At 35.7% G+C, this 6,789-nt stretch overlaps 1 long non-coding RNA gene across 1 annotated transcript in view; it reads left to right on the forward strand.

The window, feature by feature from the left end:
• LOC139176844 (uncharacterized) overlaps nucleotides 1-4,827 on the forward strand; it is a 66,391-nt gene extending 61,564 nt beyond the window's left edge. The window contains exon 3 of the long non-coding RNA XR_011561317.1: nucleotides 3,692-4,827. This is a non-coding gene — a long non-coding RNA (uncharacterized lncRNA). The remainder of the gene's footprint in view (nucleotides 1-3,691) is intronic.
• Nucleotides 4,828-6,789: the final 1,962 nt, after the last annotated feature.

The raw sequence follows: 6,789 nt of genomic DNA on the forward strand, positions 1-6,789 counted from the left end.
AAAGAACTGTACAAAAAAAATCTTCATGACCCAGATAATCACGATGGTGTGATCACTCACATAGAGCCAGACATCCTGGAATGTGAAGTCAAGTGGGCCTAAGGAAGCATCACTGTAAACAAAGTTAGTGGAGGTGATGGAATTCCAGTTGAACTATTTCAAATCCTAAAAGATGATGCTGTAAAAGTGTTCCACTCAATATGCCAGCAAATTTGGAAAACTCAGCAGTGGCCACAGGACTGGAAAAAGTCAGTTTTCATTCAAATCCCAAAGAAAGCCAATGCCAAAAAATGCTCATACTACTGCACAATTGCACTCATCTCACATAATGGCAACCCACTCCAGTACTCTTGCCTGGAAAATCCCATGGACGGAGGGGCCTGGTGGGCTGCAGTCCATGGGGTCCCTAGGAGTCGGACGCAACTGAGCGACTTCACTTTCACTTTTCACTTTCATACATTGGAGAAGGAAATGGCAACCCACTCCAGTGTTCTTGCCTGGAGAATCCCAGGGACGGGGGAGCCTGGTGGGCTGCCGTCTCTGGGGTTGCATAGAGTCGGACACAACTGAAGTGACTTAGCAGCAGCAGCAGCACACGCAAAATTCTCCAAGCCAGGCTTTAGCAATACATGAACCTTGAACTTTCGGATGTTCAAGCTGGTTTTATAAAAGGCAGAGGAACCAGAGATCAAATTGCCAACATCCACTGGATCATCAAAAAAGCAGCAGAGTCCCAGAAAATCATCTATTTCTGCTTTATTAACTATGCCAAAGCCTTTGACTGTGTGGATCACAATAAACTGTGGAAAATGCTGAAAGAGATGGGAATACCAGACCACCTGACCTGCCTCTTGAGAAATCTGTATGCAGGTCAGGAAGCAACAGTTCAAACTTGACATGGAACAACAGACTGGTTCCAAATAGGAAAAGGAGTACATCAGGGCTGGATATTGTCACCCTGCTTATTTAACTTATATTACATCATGAGAAATGCTGGGCTGGATGAAGCACAAGCTGGAATCAAGATTACCAGGAGAAATATCAATAACTTCAGATATGCAGATGACATCACCCTTATTGCAGAAAGTGAAGAACTAAAGAGCCTCTTGATTAAAGTGGAAGAGGAGAGTGAAAAATTTTGCTTAAAACTTAACATTCAGAAAACTAAGATCATGGAATCCTGTCCCATCACTTCAAGGCAAATAGATGGGGAAACCATGGAAACAGTGGCTCACTCTATTTTTGGGGTCTCCAAAATCACTGCAGATGGTGATTGCAGCCATGAAATTAAAAGACTCTTACCTCTTGGAAGGGAAGTTATGACCAACCTAGACAGTATATTAAAAAGCAGAGAAATTACTTTGCCTATAAACATTCATCTAGTCATGTATGGATGTGAGAGTTGGAATATAAAGAAAGCTGAACACCAAAGAATTGAAGGTTTTTAACTGTGGTGTTGGAGAAGACTCTTGAGAGTCCCTTGGACTGTACAGAGATCCAACCAATCCATCCTAAAGAGATCAGTCCTCAGTGTTCATTGGAAGTACTGATGAAGCTGACACTCCAATACTTTGTCCACCTAATGTGAAGAGCTGACTCATTTGAAAAGACCCTGATGCTGGGAAAGATGGAAGGCAGGAGGAGAAGGGGACAACATAGGATGAGATGGTTGGATGGCATCACTGACTCAATGGACATGAGTTTGGGTAAACCCCGGGAGTTGTTGATGGACAGGGAGTCCTGGCATGCTGCAGTCCATGGGGTCACAAAGAGTCGGATATGACTTAGCTACTGAATTGAACTAAAGTTTCTAAGAAGTAGCGAGAAGTCTACGTTTTATTACTTAAAGCATACAATGAATTGATAAATAAAATTTCTAGCCTCAGATCCAAGTATAAAAACAGAAAATGTTTGGGTAAAGGATGAAAAAGAATCTCAGCACAGGCTGGAATATAACACAATTGTGGATGGAGTAGGGGCTCAATCTGAAAAAGATTCACAATGTTTCATATATTCCTGACTCCTCTGCCATTCATTTTTGTATTGAACTTCCACAGCTGCCTTGTATTAACTTACTCTAAAAAATATTATGAAATAATTATGGAATTTTAATTCATATTTATAATTAAGTGAATATATATATATACTATATATGTGATACAACTCAGTGATGATACATTGTTTTAAGATGATTTTTATTTCGTTAAATCATTAATTTTCATATCTGCATAAAGATATTCTTGTCTATTTAATCTACAATGTGTAGGAAATGATCATAAATTGTTATTTAGTTGTACTTTTTGCACTGTGTTTTTGAACACTAGGACTGTCAAACAAAATAATTGTTAGCTAAAGTGGTATTGTTAAGACGGATAGCTGTAGTATTTGAAGAAGAAATTATTTATTCCTTTGAAAAATTTATTGAATATTCTAGCTCAAAATAAGGTTTGATTTTTCCCCTCAATTCTGAATAACTGAGAAGTGATTTTCTTAAAGTATAATTATAAATAACAAAATATATAAGAAAAGGGTAGTTGAAAGGCCTGAGGACTCTTAATTATAGTGGTACAAATGTGATATGATAAAACTTGAGCTCAGCCTAAGTATTACTGCTTTATCTTGGAAATTGTGGACAAATCCTTTATGCTTTTAACTTAAAAAAGAGGAATAAAATTTAGAAACAATAAAGACATTTTGGCTCAAAAATATTGACAAAAACTATCTAGTGGGCTCTAAAACATGAAATTAAAAATAATTAAGTACAGCATAGATTTGTACTTGAAGTATATATGTGGATCATAGTAAGAAATGACACATTTTCACTCATTAAATAGGATATTTGAAAATTCTGATTTTGTTCTCTATTGGATCTTATTCTCATGAACATCTGTACCTTGGGGTATGTGGATATGTGTATGTACATGTGAATTATACTTATATAATTTCTAATATATAATAAATATATAATGCTTATATGATCTATATATTAGGTGTGTATATTAGACATGGGATATCAGATGTACTCAGTAGTATATATCAAACTGGATTATACAGACAGAAATTCTTACACAATGTAATTTTTCACTATTAACATATGTGTGCATGCACATATATATATTTGATGGATTTGATGGATTTTTGGCAAATACTTTACCATTTATCAACAGAATATACAAGTTTTTCATCACCCTAGGAAGTTCTTTTAACAAAAACAGATGTATGCTGTATGATTTTAGGTATTTGAATTTATGATTCTACATGGTATAAATTTTTCTGCACTGAAGTAGTAGATTTCTGCATTTGTATAGTTAGTGTGGTTCCTTACTATTTGCTAATATTTGGATTGCCTTCCACTGTTAATTTCCAGTGAAAGACTTCTTGTAAACTTCTGGTTTTAAACTTCTTTTGTAGAAGCTAAAAATCAGTGCATGTGAATTTGTGATCTAGGCCCAAATGGCTTCAGTACCAGAGTTGAATCAGGAACTACAGCGACAAAAATGTGAAGATTCCATGTTAATAGCCACAATAAAAGCAGCAACATCCATTTTGCAGATATCAGGGTAACCACCAGGACTTAAGTGCTGGCAGTGCTGGTGGGCAATCAAGATGACTTTTACTCAGAATGTTCTGTCCTATGATTTTGCCTTAGTTCTGACTTTGCAGCTTCCCTTTGTTTTCTATTTCCCAACAGATCCCTCGATTCTTCTGGATGATTCTCTAAGGAAAATATGAAGTCCGTAAAATAATTTTGACTCAGATTAGTCAGTCATTTTTGTTGCTTGCTTTTAAGGACACCAGGTCATATAAATAGATTATGTATGTCTCTGTGGTGGGGAAAAAAGTCCGCACATGTGCCAAAAGATAGTGAGAAAGTATCTGTTCTGTAAAAGTTAAACTACATCAAAACAACAACAAAAATGCATTCTTTATATGCAAGTAGCAAGAAGACATAGGCAAAAGTTAGGGACCTAGATAGGAATAGAGAGAAACAGTAATTGATTCTTTAGCACAACTGAAGATTCAATGTAGACTGGATTCCTTGGGGAGAAATAATATTAAGGACCAACATATTAGCTTCAGGACTAGCTGGAATCATGTGTGTAAGAAAAAGCCAACTAAAGAGACATAATGAATTTCTTCAGTCCAAATTTGGGGGGAAAAGTGCTCCTGGCTAGTCACATATTATGAACAGATGTAAGGCATCTGTTGCTTACACCTGAGAAAGCTAATTAGCTAATTAAATTCTTAAGAGGAGCAGGAAAACAAGCCCGAGGTACAAAATTCACCCCAACTGAGTTGTATGCTGTGGTACTTTAGGAGTAAGGAAAACCAGTGAAGATTTTATTTCAAGTCAGAAGAATTACAGAAGTAAACAAATGGAAAAAGATACTGTATTAGCAACAAGGAGAAGAATGCATACGTCCAAAGTTTTCTATTAATTGATTTATCACCTTAAATAAACATATCTAGTTGTTAGGGGAAGCACACTGACTGAAACCACCCACCCTGGCCAGGAATGATAGTAACCATTTATATGAGTTATTTTACGACAGGAGGTCCTGGTAAAGGTCACAGAACGAACAAACCACCCCCAAATGGAAGAGTTTGGAAACGGTCAAAAGCAGACACCACGTGTTCTTCCACCTCCCAGAATCCTTCTCACTGGCATCCATCTTGGCTGAGCAATGCATGCACCACCAGGAAGGACCCTGAGTCAGAATTATTGGCCAAAGACAACCCAGAAACGAATCCCATCACCATAAAACCCAAGCCTGTAAGCCATATAGCAGAGCAGTTCTCCTGGATTCCCTTAACCCTACTGCTCCACCCCAGTGCCCCTTTCCAATAAAGACTCTTGCTTTGTCAGCTAGTGTGTCTCCTCAGAAAATTCTTCTCCAAGTGTTAACAAGAGCTCACTCTTGGGCCCTGGAAAGTGCCCCCCTTCCTGCAACATATTCGTGGCAATATTGCTTTTTAAAATTAGATAGATTTTATTATATATTAGATCTTATTATATATAAAATATTATATATAAAACAACATTAATATGTAAAATGATAAATTTATGCCCCTCAATTGCACTAATATGCTAAAATAAAATTTCTCTTGATTGCTTCACACTCATTAGAGCATAGGATCAGTTAATTTGGGCCAACAGGGTTAGTATTTCTATGTGCTCATGATTAGATTTTGTCTGCTGGTTCTACAGAAGGCATATTTATATGAACCGTATTTCTTAATAAATCACATAATTGGGGCAAACACAGAATGCCAAAATTACCTGAGTTACAAGGTCGAACTTTATTTTACATTAAAGTTCTTGATTGGATGCTTTTCTAATGTAATTTTCTTTTATAAGATAAATATAAAAATACTTTTGTGTATACCATGTAGACAGCATTTATCCTATGCAGAAGGCACTGACTGAGGAATGCTGAGCTGCAATTTGAATTACATAAGTTTTGAAACATAGAAAATGTGTAGTTAATTTTGTGTTAGCTTCCACATGATTCCCAGATTTGTTAGGATTCCTAGCCAAAAAAAAAAAAAAAAAAAAATATATATATATATATATATATGTGAGTGTATCTATGAGGATGTTTCAGGAAGAGATTAGCATTTGAATACACAGACTGAGTAAAGGAGAAGGCCGTCAAGGTGGTGAGCATCATCTAATCCACTGAGGGTCTGAATAAAACAAAAAAAAAAGTGGAGGAAGAGAGAATTCACTCTCTCTGCCTGACTGCCAAGCTGGGATATCAGTCTTCTCTTGCTCTTGAACAAGACTTATACCATCAGTTCTACTGGTTCTCAGGCCCTCAGACTCAAACTGGAACTACATCATGGGCTTTCTTGGGTTTCCAGCCTGCAGATGGCATATTGTGAACCTTCTTAGCCTCCACAATCATGTGAGTCAATCCTCATTATCCCATGAAAACATATCTATTTCAGTCTATCCATTTATGATCTACATATATTGGTTGTTTCTCTGGAGAACCTTAAACACACTTGTAATTTTGTTTAAAAATATAATCTAACATTTAGCAGTGCAAGTTCTCGGTAAAAGTATTTGCTTTCACCAAGTGAAGCTTTAAAAAGGGAATGTTAATACTTCTATGTTTTGATCACAATAGAATTGTTGGAACTAATAAGCTACTTGTCTCCAAGATAAAATTAGGGAATTATATTTTACATTGGGTTACATTAACTCATTATTATTTGTGAGAGGGTAAGAAATTAATTGACACATGAAAAAGGGATTAAAGAAAATCTACTTTATGGGAAAAGAAATATAAAATTGGATTATAAATATAAGTTTAAGTTTTATTTCTTTGGTTGTTTATTACCATATTTAAAGTTTTTCAACTTACTGTTTCTGGAAAGAGAAAATACTTAATTGTTTGCTTATAATAAATTGCTTCTTCCTTCTAATTATGATCATGAAATTTCCAAGAATCTTGACATAAAAGAAAAAGAATACTATTAAAGGAGGATAACTGCTGGTCATTAAAATGATATATTTTTATAAAATGTATTGTAAAATGACCCAGCATGTCCTTTAAAATGCTTCAGCCCCAAAAAGTAAACAATGATGTATCACATTTGCAAGGTCAATAAAACTGATCTCAAAAATATACAAGCAACTCCTACAGCTCAATTCCAGAAAAATAAACAACCCAATCAAAAAATGGGCCAAAAAACTAAATAGACATTTCTCCAAAGAAGACATACAGATGGCTAACAAACACATGAAAAGATGCTCAACATCACTCATTATCAGAGAAATGC

Source organism: Bos indicus, chromosome 17, assembly GCF_029378745.1.
Source record: "Bos indicus isolate NIAB-ARS_2022 breed Sahiwal x Tharparkar chromosome 17, NIAB-ARS_B.indTharparkar_mat_pri_1.0, whole genome shotgun sequence".
NCBI lineage: Eukaryota > Metazoa > Chordata > Mammalia > Artiodactyla > Bovidae > Bos > Bos indicus.